The 15,658-nt window shown below is 35.1% G+C and overlaps 1 protein-coding gene and 1 long non-coding RNA gene across 36 annotated transcripts in view; both read left to right on the top strand.

The window, feature by feature from the left end:
• Positions 1-692: 692 nt before the first annotated feature.
• LOC101883160 (uncharacterized) lies at positions 693-5,756 on the top strand. Its single transcript, NR_170138.1, has 7 exons — positions 693-1,080; positions 1,898-1,960; positions 2,436-2,504; positions 2,695-2,842; positions 2,985-3,143; positions 3,296-3,388; positions 4,434-5,756. It is a non-coding gene; the product is annotated as an uncharacterized lncRNA (long non-coding RNA).
• Positions 5,757-7,538: 1,782 nt separating this feature from the next.
• si:dkey-178k16.1 overlaps positions 7,539-15,658 on the top strand; it is a 151,186-nt gene continuing 143,066 nt past the window's right edge. For all 35 annotated transcript variants that reach the window (XR_012399019.1, XR_012399015.1, XR_012399016.1 and 32 more), the window contains exon 1: positions 7,539-7,648. The gene's annotated coding sequence lies outside the window, so the exon portion shown is untranslated. The remainder of the gene's footprint in view (positions 7,649-15,658) is intronic.

Here is a 15,658-nt window from a genome sequence, read left to right as displayed (position 1 = left end):
ATGTTACATAAAAAAATAGGTGAACCACTTGAACGCAATGAACGCTCCACCGCCAAAAAGCCCAAAGCATAAGCGAACTTAAAATCTGCTTAGGGTCCCCGTATGCACCAAGAGTACATTAAGTAACTCAAATGCAATAATATTATGATGTATTGTTACTGAATTTGATTGAAGAAAAATGATCACTGCAGCAAAACACTCAATCACAATAAATAAATAAATAAAAAAAAAACAAATAAAAAGATAAAAAAGAAGAAAACGGAGGAAGAGAAAATACAGCAAGGAAAAAAGGTAAGTAAAAAAAATTAGAATAATCTTAATTAGGCTATATTACACAAAAGCTGCTATTCTTTAACATTGCAGGAAAGTTAATGTATTGCAAATAGCTTTGCAAGCTTAATACATCATATTATTTAGCTTGTATAGATCAAAGTTATGTTTCTATTTCTATATATGAAAATTTGTAATACAAATAAGCTTCTGTTTTATAAACTTGGTATTGAAATAGTTTCTTTTTATCCGGTTGAGTATGAGGCATATAATTGCAGTCAGTGAATATACCTTAATTTACATATTCAGAGGTGGGTAAAGTATACAAAATCTATGCTCAAGTAAAAGTACAAGTACTTGCGGAAATTTGTACTCAAGTAAAAGTTACTAGAGTAAGAGTAAAAAAGCATCTGCACTGTAAAAGCAAACATGGTATTTAATTAAAAATATTAAATTGACCTTAATCAGTTTTTATCAACCTGCTATTAACACTCACTTTTAGTAAGTTACTTGTACTTTGAGGTTGAAAAATCTTACCAGCTCAGTCTACTTGAGCTGGATTAATTTAGAAAAAGTAAGTTTATGACACTGTGGGCATGCGCAGATCAATCAATCATCCCCAACCAATCAAGCTGCTTCGTAAGGCGGGTCTTGGCGTGGCGGGATTCGTAATTTTGCAAACGGTATGTCACCGCAACTGACCAACCAGATGAAGCTGGATATCATTGAGCTGGACCTAAACATCGCTTCAACGGCACTTGTGATTATCGTCAGCATAACAGCGATTCTTGTGCTTGGCACAATCATTTGGTGAGTAAATATTTTAATTTACCCTTGCGCAGATCGTTTTGTTTCTGTGTCAGCGCCAGTGTTTTGTGCCTGCTAGTAATGATGTGTGTAGTAATGTCGGCTAACGCTAGCTAACTATATTATGGACATAACGTGGCTATATTTTGATGAAACTTGGTCAATACTTTATTATTTTCAAGACTTTTGTCACGTTAAAATTGAGGAAAAACTTTAGTGTAGCAGTAACGTTAACTGTCGCTCGCGCCGTACCTGCCATGTTAGCATATGTCAGTAACATTTGTCATCGAGTACTGACTAGCAGCTAGCATGATGATGACAGACTGATCCCGGCGGTTTGGGAGTTTCCTGAGTTTTATAACTGTTGTTTGTAAGCTCAGGCAGAACATCAGAACAAGTCTGGATGTATAATTTTATTTTAAAATAGTCTATAAAGACTATGCTAATTTTAGCTACCAGCAATAACAGTCTGTGCTTATCAAAAACAGGATTAATGTTACCACTCTGTGTTGACATATGATTGGGGATATCACCACAGTCAACTAACTTAATGTTATTTTATTTAACACTTCGCACTTCATAGTCAATATTCGTAGCTGTGCTGTTTCCATGTTTACCATAGGACCCACTACCCAGATCAGTCTTGGTTTGTTACAGACAAGAGTGTTTAAATGTCTGAAAAGATCTTTACACTCAGTTTATCATAGTCTGCTATGATAGGGAACATATATACTGGGAGCTGTCATTGTGGGTTATAGGCCTATGTTACAGCTTTCACATGTACTTGGTTGTGCTAAATTGTTGTATTTTTATTTAACAGTTTCCTTCCAGGCACAAGCAGATGGTGATCAATCCACACATTCCATAATCCCAGCAATAAAAGGTATTTTCAACTAATAACTGTATTATTATTGCATGCTAAAGTAAAAGTTATGCTTACATCAGAGCAATTGGATTACAACAAAAGCTAAGAAAATATTGTGTTGAAATTATTTCATTATAGTATATTTCATCATACAGAATATTTTATGCATATTTTGAATTTCAAATATTTGATGTAATTAGTATTTCTGGACTGTCTCTATAGATATTGTGGGTTCGATTTATAGTCCATCATACCCAGGACTACAGTTCCCTTGATGTCTAACCACATAAGCGAGTCATTTACCATTTACTTTTTGTACTGCTGTGTTCACTTGTCTTAAAGAAGTTCATTGATTAAAAGCTTGATAATTAGATTTTTGCAAGGATTTAGTTTTTCCTATAGCTCTGGTATTTCAAATCTGATACTGCATTTGAGTGTTTTTGTCTTTATGTTGCTAGGTTTGATGCCAAAATGATCTTTTCTTTCTTTTCAGATTTTCAAACAGTTATCAAAATGGACCAGAGGTTGTTACTGAGAGTCATCATCGCTGAAGATGATATAAGTAAGTTGACTTTAATTAAGAGACCACAGTCCATTGAAGAATTCAAAGTGCAACTTGTGGATAAACCGTCACTGCAGTATGACTTTAAACTGCAGTATGAAGATCAAGACTCCAATAATGCCCTCTGCAATTTGACTGAAATAACTGATTTACCTGAATCACATCCCTCTTGTGACTCTCCATTTAACAGCATTGTCATCACCCACCACAACATTAGACACTGAGGGCAGCACAGCAGACACTGAGATCCTGTCGCCTGTAGGAGCATCACCATCGCTAAGACAACAGTGGCCAGAATTCTTTGACATACCCAATTAGCACATATCACAGAGAGACAGGTAAGCAATTTTTGTTCTCAACCAATAAAATAATGCAAATAAACATAAATTCAAGGTGTGTGACTAGAAATCCAAACACTTGTTGGAATGTTAATCCCTCTGCCACCTCTCCATCCCTACCCATTTCTCTCTACTTTTTCAGGTGTTTGCTGAGTTTAATGGAATCGCCAGTAAGAATCTTGAGAGAGACTTCTTTGAGGCTCTGGACCAGGATGCCCCACGGTTCATTGAACTTTTCAAAACAAAAAAGGGAACTGTTGGCCAGAAACTCAGGGAGCTGATGCAGCACATGAGCTGGATGGTAAGTAGGTTTATTTTGCTTTTGATCTGTGTGATAGTTCATCAATTAAGTTCTAAATGAGACCATCCAGACCAACCTATTTTATTTCCTGTCTGGTTGTGCCTTGCAAATTACTCTGTTAACTGGTCTTTTCTCGCTCTGTGTATTATTAGACACCAAACGTCACAGCACTTCGCTGTGTTGTCCTCAAAGGCATTCCCATTTTACTCGGTGATGACTCCAGTGAATTCTACAAGACTTGCTCTGTAAGTACTTGCACATAAGAAAAAGTTTGGTCTTGTAGAACACTTAGAATTGAAGACAAGGAGACTTGGTTCTTTCTTCAGCAGGATTCTTTTTTGAGAACATGAGCTGCTGCAGTCAAGTGTGATCAAGGCACAACAAAAGGGTTAAATATATCATATAATTTTATTGACAAGTACACATTTCCATTGCCAACACTTAGTGTCAGATAACTTAAGGACATTGCTATTGCTACAGTTTCTATGACTGCTCCACAGATTTCATGTTGCAAATTTTACACACACACACACACACACACACACACACACACACACACACACACACACACACTTTACCAAAATAAAAGAGGAATTAAAATGAAAACTAAAATTTACAATTTTAATTTGAGTTGTCACTATTATTGCGTGAGCGTTAATAAAGAGCTTTTGTAAAACTATTTGTAGTTTCTTTTTTACGTTTGGCTTTTCATTTTAATATTGGCTGTCTTGCCTCGAGACTGTAGTGAAAATGAAATGTGAAATCACCAATTGCATTTTATTTTTCAATTTGACAGGGGTGGTGCAGTGTCACCATGAGAATGAAATCATTTCATTGTCAATTTTGTCACACATTTTGCATACAGTTTTCTCTAATGAAATCGTTAATCTGGTTTTAATTTTCATTTTAGTCATTTAATTTATTTAAATTTGGCAGAAAATGTCTTCCATAGATCTTAAACATATTCTTAAATTTGTAATCCTACAGTCTGCATGAACATAAAACTATACCTGCGTTGACATAGATGTAATTCTATCTGCTCAATATACAATATACATTTTGTACAGTGATTGATGTATTTTGTAGGTTGAAAAGTCAGTGTCATTCTTTGAGGATGTATAGACCTTTTTAGCTTTAGTTTAACCATAACAAATACATTTTGTTTGCTTTATTGTTACAATCCAGTGTGAAAACATATTTAAAACCATATTCTCTTATAACATTACAACACTAAAAAAGAATGTTTTAGAATAGCATAAATTGCAATGCTGAAGAATGTGTGTCTTTTAGGATACAGAGAGAGACGAGGCCCTAGAATGCATCACTGTTGGTGTGCTGACAGTTGTCAGTGAAGGTAGTCCTCACGAGGGTCAAAGCTCAGTGGACCTCCAGCCCATCTCCACTGCCATCATTCTGGAGGGAGTTATTGTCATGGATCATATTAAAAACTTGCCTCAGGCAGTTTGTCCTTTGTTTGGTCTTTCATATGCATTGCATTTGGATTACCCAAAATGCATGGCAAATACACTCAACTTCATTCAGACTGTGATGCTTGGACTCCCACCAAAACTGTTAACTCTGAAGAACAGTCTTCTGGGTTAGAACAGTAAAGAGCCGTCGGCTGTCAGATAGCACTTTGTAAGCTTTGCAGCCATTAATGTTCTCCTCTTATGAGAGAAAGTTTGATGCTTTCATGGAACTGTTCTCGCTTATTTAAGTTCTCAATGGAAAAAAAAAAGAATATTCCATTAAAGTCTACCATGTTATGCAGGTATGCTAATGATGGAAATAGTGCCACGTTGTGTTGCAATGAGTTGTTAGTTGTTATTACAACAAGTAAATGTTTACATTTGTTTTTTGGGAAAACTTTTAATGATTTTTTTATTTGTGTTGGTTTAATCCTTGGACTGCTCTCTTTGGGACACAAAAGTATTTGTTGTACTTTCGGTTTTGATCAGAAATGCATTGATTTTGCATGCACTGAAATCGTCCTGTAGTTACCTGTTTAATATTGGAAGACATGCATACAATTGGCTCACAGAAATGTTTTTATTTTATTTTATTTTTTATTTTTTTTCCTTGTCATTTTATACAGTTAAATCAAACCACAACTTGGTTGTTTAGCTGCTGTTTTGTACTTGAATGTGCATTGAATAAATTTTGTAATGGAGCTGAATCAAACCAGTGAGTGTTCTTTTAAATTATATGTTTGTGTTGTGCTTGCCTTTATCACATAGTAACAGCAAAAATAGATAAATGGGGAAGAGAAAAGGCCACATGTTGCAGCTAATTAAAGGAAATTGGTTTCTTTAATTTAAGTGAACTTGAAAAATGAGTGAGCAGAACTGATAGTGTTAAGTTGTAGGTATTTAGTAATTCTAAGTGGGGTTAAATTTATATCAAGCAATCAACACAAAATGAAAAAATTAAGTTAACACTAAGCATGGCTATTAAGTTACATGAACATAAAAAAACGTGTTAGTGGTACTACTTGATATAGTACTGCACACTTAAAAAAAACAAGCTTTTCTAACTCACTAATCTTAAGTTTACTTTGCTTAATTTTTTTGAGGCAACGAGTTTGCATACTTTTTTTAAGTAAGGTCAACTAATTACATTTTACAGTGTGATGAAACAATTACTCAAGTAAATAGTTACTAGTTACTTTTCATTATGTATGCAGTTGAAGTCAAAATTATTTACCCTCCTGTAATTTTTTTTTTTTAATATTTCCCTAATGATGTTTAACAGAGCAAGGAAGTTTTCACAGTACTTCCTATAGTATTTTATAATATTTTAGTTGATATTATTAGATCAACTTAAATAAAAGCAGTTTTTAATGTTTTTAAAACTATATGTTATGGTCAATATTATTATCCCCCTTACTGAATATTTTTTGACTGTCTACATCAATATTAATGATTTGCCTAATTACCCTAACTTGCTGAATTAACCTGGTTAAGCCTTTAAATGTCACTTTAAGCTGAATCTTGAAAAATACCAAGTCAAATATTATTTACAGTCATCATGGTGAAGATAAAAGAACAATTTTTATGTAAAAAATTATGTTTAAATGTTATTTTATAAATTATTAACAGTGTGAATGACTAATAAGTGCAGTTTTTCCATTAAACAGCAGTTTAGTCATCCCATAGTTACCATTATTAAGGTTTAAATTGGGATAATTTTGACAATGTCAGTTTGATGTACAGCGTGCCATGGCATGACATAAGTATAAACTCGCAGTACAACCTCGACTTTAGCCATCATTCCTACATAGGCGTGCAGGCTCTAACCGAAAGCAGGAGACGTGCAGCAACCTCTCGTGACACAACCTCTCCAATGCGGCGCCTCGCTATATTTGCAAACAAGTCATATGAATCATATTTATTAGCATTTGACTGTAATGGAGGAACGCCGCCAAATGTAGCAAAGGACGAGAAATTATTTTTCTCTAATACTTTACTCGAGTAAGAGTTAATTGTACTCAAAAAGTACACATTACCCGACAATTTTACTCAAGTAAATGTAACGACGTGAATGTAATTCGTTACTACCCACCTTTGTGCATGTAATTTCTTTCACTCTGCTGTCTTGACATTTGCCGCCATATTAACTGTGGCTTAAAAATAATAATTATAGGTTAGTGAAGGCTGCATGCAGCTAGGCTATTTTTTTGTTCCTGTCAGTTTTACATTTAATATCGTGCTAATACATTAGTACAGTTGAGATCAATGATTTGATTAAATTGTTTAGTTTTGTGGCAAGTAGCTGGGACTAGTAGTAACAAGTATCATGTAAGCAACATAACAAATACAATTGATAATTTGTGTTTTAGATGTATGATGTGTGAATAGGAAATTGACAATATTACAGGCTATTTGTTGCACTGAGGAACCTCAAAATAAAATTCTACTTAGGGTCACCTAGGGTTTGGGATGCCTTGGAATGATCTACAAACACCAAATGAAACCATCATGCTCACAGACAACCTAATATTTTCTAAAAGTCTGTTTAAGAAAAAAATGGCAACGTATAGAGACAGAAAGAAACTATTAATCTCTCTTTTTCTTTATTTTTATTACAGTTTTTACGATTAATGCAATGTCATTATAATATAATTACACAGGCCACAATTGACCCTTCACGTTTATGTATCCTCAGTGACTCACACTATTGAATGCGGTAGATATGGATGGCCATAGAGCTGAATAGGGGGCTCATAGCGCATCCGTGATGATGAAATCGGTGCGTGTTCAGTTCAGCGGCTGAGGAAGGAGTTTGGTGCGCGCATACGCCCCCTATACGCTCCTCTCCTCCTCTTCTCTCCTCTCATCCATCCATCCACCCGAGAGCTGCTCTTCCCCCTCCGCCCGCTCATTCATCCTCTCGGACAGTCAGTCTCCATCCTCTGACGGAGAACAGAAGCAGCAGGGCGGTGGCAGCCGAAGCCCTCAATGGTCGGCATTTGGACGGAAATCCGCGCGTCAAACCTGGAGAGACAGGTAGGGCTCTTTGTTGCCTTGTCATCCTCTGTATGCTCTCCATCCGCGAAGTGTGCACTGTAAACAGGCGGAATGATGCCCTCTTAGCGCTTAAAGCGAGGGTTCCGCTTAAATGTCCTTGTGGTTAGGCTAAAATCATGCGTTATTATACCAGTTGACATTTTGTACAGCAGGCCGGTGTTTTAACAAGGCTGTTTTGGTTACTTAACCACTACAGAAATGGGTTTATATGTGAAAGGATCCCTTTATACTGAACAATACGCGTGAAGATAAATGAGCGGCGCGTGCTTGTCAGCGCAGGTGGACTAGCCTATTTCACTAATAGCTGAGCGCTGATATTTAACCCGTAAATATATTCATTGCATTAGGAAATGTGAGGATTTTATGTGCTATATTTTTGCCTAACTATGTTATTGTGTTACGCGCGCAGTAGCATTTATCTTCGCAGCGTGAATGCGGTAGTAGAGAAGCTTGACTATAATTTAAACGTTGCTTACTGGTGACTCAGATGTCACTGAGGTGTCAGGGCTGTTTAATGAATAGAGGGTGTGGCACCGGGAGCAGCACGCGCGCTTCGTGCGTTTCGAGAAGCCAATTAGCTGAAAGCTGTTGAGACTTATGGAGAGCGCGCGAGTACATACGCTCCAGCGCGCACCGTGTTACTTTGCTATAACAGAGCGGACGGAGCACGCTGGGAGAAAAATGAACATTTGCCAACGTATTTGAGAGAAAAAAACAACAACAACAACAACTGGACTTGTTATTTGCTTGTTGGCGTATTTGTATTGTGTGACTTGCTTGTACTACGGCGTCCATGTGGTTCAAGCCAGATTTTTCTGGTATGTTTTCATTGAAGAGGCGAAGATGATTGCAGAAATAGAAGGGGATTGTAAAATGGTGTTTTCTAGGCTTGGAAAAGTAGCTGAAGACATTCTTACATAATAATCATTCTTATATGATATGAGAGACTGTATGATGCATTTTTTCAGCTATCAACGTTGTATATCTAAGATGCTCATGTTTTTCCTTGTAAATGTACAGTATACATACTGTATGGATAAATACAAACATATATAACCCAATATTTTGCATCAATTTACCTTGGGGGTAAATTACATGCAGGCTATTTCTAATGAAGTGATGTCAAGTCCTATTGTCTGTCTTCATTTTTCTTGTCTATATATTTACTTCTTTACAAAATCTTTTTGGATTTTTGTTTTTTTGCTTTTGGAGCAGGTTGTAAGACAAGTAATATATGTGTTGTATTTTATGTTCACAATAATGGGCTATATGGACAGCTAGTGCTTTTCAGCCAACCGTAAACATCTGGTCAAAGGTTTCTGTGACTGTTTAAAATTTTATAAGGTTTTATAAGGTTTTACAGCATCGACATCATGATGTTATTAAAACACAATCAGTTAAATAAACTTAAGCATTTATTTTGTTGTTCAAGCATAAAACGAGATGATAGACCGGTAACCATTAGCGCCATCAGTCAGCAGGCTAGCGCAGAAACTCTATTCAAGATACTGAGGTAAAATAAATTTTCATATTTTAGAGAGATGGCAATGGAATTGCCATCTCTTTAAAATATGAAAATGGAATTTAATGCTGCGCTTTTTGTCTGGTCTGAGGCCAACTTCATATCAAATATCTATCAGGCAGTGAAGATCAATTATTTTTAAATAAAGCAGATCTGAAACGTGGCGATTTTGTAATGGAAAGGCAATATTTTGTCCATCCACTTTTTAACCAATGTATTTTAGGAAGTATTATACAAAAAAAAAAAAAATCATTAACCACTAACCAAACCAACCAGCAGTGTGTAAAAAAAAAAAAAAAAAAAAAAAAAGCAAAATTGATTTAAAGCTAAATTGGACAAAATGACTTTAATGAGCTTCACAATCGCACAAATCATTGTGAATAATTTAAATTTAAATAACAGGAAAAGTGTTTTGTCAAATATGGACATATGTTTTATTGTTTTCAGAATGTAGAGAGACTAATGTCATTCTCAGTGCTCCACATGAGTCACAATAACAATTAATTTTTAGTTACTGCAACTAGGGTAAACTACATTTTCTGCACAAATTCCACTATTAAACACAATAGTTTTTTTTCAAGTGTTCAACAAAAGCACGCACAATCACTAATCTCAAAATAGGACTCTCATTAAAGGTATAGTTAATGTTAAAAGTTTCCTTATGGTAAAATTAAGTTTTTACAGCAAAATGTCTCTAGAATTTTTTAACTTTTTGATTTCATGGATAATTTGTATAAATTTGTATGGTTTTATGCTTACATTTTAGTATGATTTGATCGTCCCCCAATGACATTATTTTTAAGGGTGGAGCTTGGGGACACCCCTTTTAAAAACTGTATGTTTTATACGAATGAACTAGTAGGAAGTCATACGAATCAGCTACTTTTTCACCAATACATAACATCAACTACCTGACAAAAGTCTTGTCGCCTACCCAAGTTTTAGGAACAAAAAAAATTAATTTGACTTCTAGTTGATCATTTGGTGTCAGAAGTGGCTTATATGAAAGTCAAAAGTCTCTAGATTACGCTTATTTTACCAAAATAAAATATGATCATGACTGAATTTTTAATTATCTACTTAGGACAGTAAGGTCTGACTTTGCTAAGACAAAGGTCTTGTCACTTAACAGAAATAATGTACAGTATAGAATATAATGTCATGGTGCAGTGGAAAAATAATTATTATTGTATATGACTCTCATGAGCTTGGAGGACGGCATCCATACATCTCTGCAATGACTCAAATAACTTACTAATAAAGTCTGGAATGGTAAAGAAAGCATTCTTGCAGGACTCTCAGAGTTCATCAAGATTCTTTGGATTCATCCTCAATGCCTCCTCCTTCATCTTACCACATGTTCAATAATGTTCATGTTTGGTGACTGGGCTGGCTAATCCTTGAGCATCTTGACCGTCTTTGCGCTCAGGAACTTTGATGTGAGGCTGAAGTATGAGTAAGAAGTATTATGCTATCCTGCTGAAGAATTTGCCCTCTCCTGTGGTTTGTAATGTAATGGGCAGCCCAAATGTCTTGATATCTCAGGCAGTTGATGTTGCCATCCACTCTGCTGATCTCTTGCATGCCCCCATACTGAATGTAACCCCAAACCATGATTTTTCCTTTGCCAAACTTTTCTAATTTGTGTGAGAATATTGGGTCCATGTGGGTTCCAATAGGTCTTCTGCAATATTTGTAATGGTTGGGATGCAGTTCAATAGAGTATTCAGTCATAAACTAGAAGTCAAGTTATTATTTGTTGCTTTTACAACTGAGATCAATGACAAGACTTTTGTCAGGTAGTGTAGTTATGTACTTTCTCATGAGATCAAGATGGTTTTTACTTCGGGAACCCAACTGTTCTGTTCTATAGATGTTTGGACATACAAATGTTGGATGTACATCAGCCAGACATCTTATGTTGTGAACATTTTGATCTGGAAAGCATTTAAGCGAGTTTATTCATCTGCAATACATGTCTAAAACATTCTCTCTCTGATGTAAAAAGTCCATTCAAATGAACATTATTTGAGACATTTGTAATTTTGTGTGTGAATCTTTTCTAAAGATGCTAATTACATGTTGCAGGCAATAATGAGATGTTTTGAAGACATCCAGAGCTCTTGAAGATGTACTATATTCTTACGGTGAAATTATACACATTTCTGTAATCATTGTGCTTATTCTCTTGTTCTTGAATAGTGATTTCTGATTTGAATTGTCATGGAAACATCCTGACATGATCACACATGACTGGGATGACCATGGGAATGTTATGGATGAGAAAATGCTTTTGTCAATCAATGAGAATGACTAAAAATCATGACGGCCACATTTAAGTAAGCATATATAGCAAAAACAGGCACACAATGGCCATCTACTTTAAACCTGAAAAATCAATTGTGACTTCATAAAAAAGAAAATCTAAAGAAAATGCGAGTGCTATAACGCTAAAGGCTTCTGGTGGGTTGCTAAAGCTTTAGTGTGTAGGTGGCAACTGGGGTATTCAAAAAGTCCGCCCCCTAGTCTCTGCGCCCTATATACTGTAGTCCTATCACTGGTGTAATTAAATCATTCAGTGCATTATTTGATCAAATGCTACATTTAAATCTGCTTTTGCACTTTGAGTGGTGTTGATATACTAGGTCATTTCTAGTCATATATATAGTATCTATACTATATACTATTATATATAGTATAGTAACGTTACAGTGTTTTCCACCATAATGAATTTGTGAATATTTTGTGCAAATGTGACCCTTGGCCACAAAATCAATGTTATGTTGTGCAATATATTTTTTGTAATAGTCAAGATTTTTTTGTAATGGCAAAAATCATTGTAGCATTGAGTAAAGACCATATTCCAAGAAGATATTTAGCATATTTCTTACTTTAAATACATAGAAACTCAATTTATAAATTATTAAATAAGTAACATGCATTGATAAGTACTATCATTACTAATAATATCAGTATTATCATTATTATTTTAATTGTTTATTACTATATATCAGAGTTGTGTCAGCATACTACACAATACAAGATGTGGGCCAAAAAGAAACTATTTTTAAAGAGTGCACTTTAAAGGGTTAAAGTTGACTTAGTCAATATTTGGACATTTTAAACCCTTAGATACCAGATTTTTAAATATAGTAGTTGTATCTCGCTAAATATTGTCCTGTCCTAACAAAAGTTTATCAATAGAAAGATTATTATTTAGCTTAAGCTTATTCAGTGATGTAAAAATCTCAATTTAAAAAAAAATTGACACCTACTGTATGACTGCTTTTATGGTCCAGGGTCACAAACGGGGTAAAAATGCAATAAAACATCATTAGTTCATTGGTTTTACAATGTTATAAGTCATAGCATTTAAATATTGGAAGTAGAAACTCATTTATTTTTTTCAATACGGACATTGATTTTTTTTTTCTGTTTAGGAATGGTAATGCTTTATTGACAGGGTTGTGAGCTCTGAGGTTGTTAATTGATTGCATATGACTTGATTGAACCCACTTATTTGCATTAATGCAGCTTATTTATTGATTTATTTTAAATGGTTAACCAGGAAATTTGTAAAAAAACTACATTACCCATGATACTGCACTGAAATTTCCATCATTTAGAGTTACAGCAAGCAAATCACGCCAAAAGAAACTTTTAACACTAGTGCTTCTACAGATACAGCTATCATCAACTCATTTCTCATTCGCTATTTTAATTTTGTCATTCGCAATATCTCACAAGACTGTAGTTCCCTCATTAAGGCATTTGACTGCATTTTCTATGTAAAATGAACACTATGGGCAGTAACAAATTACAAATAAAGTAACAAATTACAAATACTCAAACTACTGTAATTGAGTAGTTTTTTCTTAGGAATTGTAATTTACTAAGTTTTTTTTTTTAAATGTGCACTTTTCCTTTTCCTTGAGTTCATTTTTAGTGCAGTATTGGTACTTTTACTCCACTACTTTCCTTTAACCTGCAGTCACTACTTTATTTTTTATTGTCTATGGGGATTGGAAAAATCAGTCCTGTGATAACTGTCCAATCATGTCATACACAGAAGGTATCACATCATAATGAACTACCTCATGACATGGATGATTTAAAAATGTAGCAAACTGTTCGGAAGCATTAAAAGTGTTCAAGAAGATGTCCAAAAGCTTTACACGCATTGACCAAGAGACTGTTTAGATGCATGTCACTGATGAGAAGATGACTTATGGTTACTGTATGATGACCAAAATGGACTTAAACACTCAGCAGACACAAGACGTCAACATAATGTCAGATTGACGTTGTACTCCAATGTTGTGGGGACGTTACATTTTGTCTGAAAATGAAAATCGGGTTGACATCAGAACCCAGTGTAAGGCTGACGTCAGTGTCCAACCTAAAATCAACCAAATATCAGCGGCTAATGTTACAACTTGACGTTGTGTATAGACTTTACCACTATGACATCTATCAGATGTTATACTGTACGAATAAATATCAGTATTTGTCATTGGTACGTTGTTGGCTTAAGATGTTGGCTCAACGTTGGATTTTGGTCACTTTTTAACAGAACCTAAACTCAACCATATATCAAAATCATGTGATGTTTGCATCAGGCATCAAAATAACATTGTCCTTAGACACTGCATATAGGCATTAAATTTTAGTCACCTGACGTCACAACCTAATTTAATCTTAATCTGTGTGCATGCTGGGGAATAACTAAATGAACTACAGAATATTACCTTTACACACATCCACAAATTGCATGTAAATGTATCAGCTTTTTACAGCATAATGCTCACTACTCTTGAGTACTTTGAAAAGGGCTTTTTACTTTTACTTTGAGTAATATTTACAAATGATACTTTCACTCTACTTGCACTACATTTTAGGCAAGTAATGGTACTTTTACTAAAGTATAATTTTTTCAGTACTCTTTCCATCACTGACTATGGGGCAGTATACATATTTAAAAGGCCATTTTATTGACATATAGAAAATGTTTAAATTTATGACACCAAATAAATGACACAAAATAACTTGATGGCATCTATGATTTGTAATCAAAATATTAGGCTTCGCCTATCTATCTTCATATGAACAACTTTTCTGCCGTGCTCAGTTTGCTTGATAGCTCTTGAGTACTTGTGACACAGAGCTTTTGGGTTGCAAATTTAAACAAGAGATATTAAAACAATGTAAAATCAAGGTAAACAATGTATTTTACATTTTGTAAAAATGTAAGCCAAGGCACGTATTTCCAATGAGGCTGTTTTGGACTGAAATCTGTCACATGACAAGCTTAAAGAAACAACATTACTATAATCACATTTAAAAAATAAAAATAAAAAGACTTCACACATATGTAAACCCTGCTAGTGGTAAATCAGAATAGCTCTCTTTAAAAAAAGAGAGGATTTGAGATGTTATTCTTTAGCAGAATCTACAGTATGCTGAAGGGTCTAATATGCCAAATTGTAATGCTTTGGTTTAGAGGTTTATTCACTTCTTTCATCAAAAAACCCTAGGTGTGGGCATTTGTAATAGCAGGCACCGCTAATTAGCCAAAAACCAACTGTTTAACTCATGTCAAGGCTGTAGCAATACAAAACAGCAACAATTCTGCAAGGCATTTTTGTACCTCACTGTTTGGACTAATTGAGCACAGCATGCTATTAATGGCAAACTGCAAACATCCCGTCCTACACATGCCTCCAACATGCTCTCAGCGTTCCTATATAATGTCCCAGGAGCTCCTCTCTTGACGGTATGTTGCATTGTGCTGCATTTGATAGCATTCCATTGTAACTTGACTATTTCTGTTTTCACAACATTTTTTAACTGAAGGTGGATGTGTTGTACAGGCAATCTGGATGTGACTAGCCAAACGTGTCCTCTCACTAAACTGAACATTTAGGCTCATTAGGTACAATGGCTGCTTTGTTGTCCTGGTGGCAGATAGTCATTGGCTCTGTCCCAAAAGCCACCTATTCGGTTAACTCCAAACCCATATTTTGGGGACCTAATGCTGAATAAACTGGCAAACAGTGATGGGTACTTACTAAAAAGCTAATAATTAATAATAATTACTAATAGCATCATCATATAAATGTATTTAATTATTTTTAAAATTAATATGTCTGAAAAGTGGACACGTCCAGTGGCTGGCATGTCACCTCACAGAAACAAAGTCGCTGATTCGAGTCCCAGCTGGGTCAGTTGGCATTTCTATGCCTAGTTTGCATGTTTTCCCTCTGTTGGCATGGGTTTTCTCCGGGTGCTCCAGTTTCCCCCACAGTCTAAAGACATGAGTTAGGTAAACTGAATAAACTGAATTGTCTGAAGTGTATGTGTGTGAATGAGTGTATATGGATGATTCCCAGTACTGGGTTGCAGCTGGAAGGGCATCTGCTGTGTAAAACTTATGCTGGATAAGTAGGTGGTTCATTTCCCCTGATGAA

This window comes from Danio rerio, chromosome 23 (assembly GCF_049306965.1).
Source record: "Danio rerio strain Tuebingen ecotype United States chromosome 23, GRCz12tu, whole genome shotgun sequence".
Classification (NCBI taxonomy): Eukaryota; Metazoa; Chordata; class Actinopteri; order Cypriniformes; family Danionidae; genus Danio; species Danio rerio.
The sequence above is the reverse complement of the archived record's forward strand: the minus strand, read 5'-3'. Positions and strand labels throughout refer to the sequence as shown.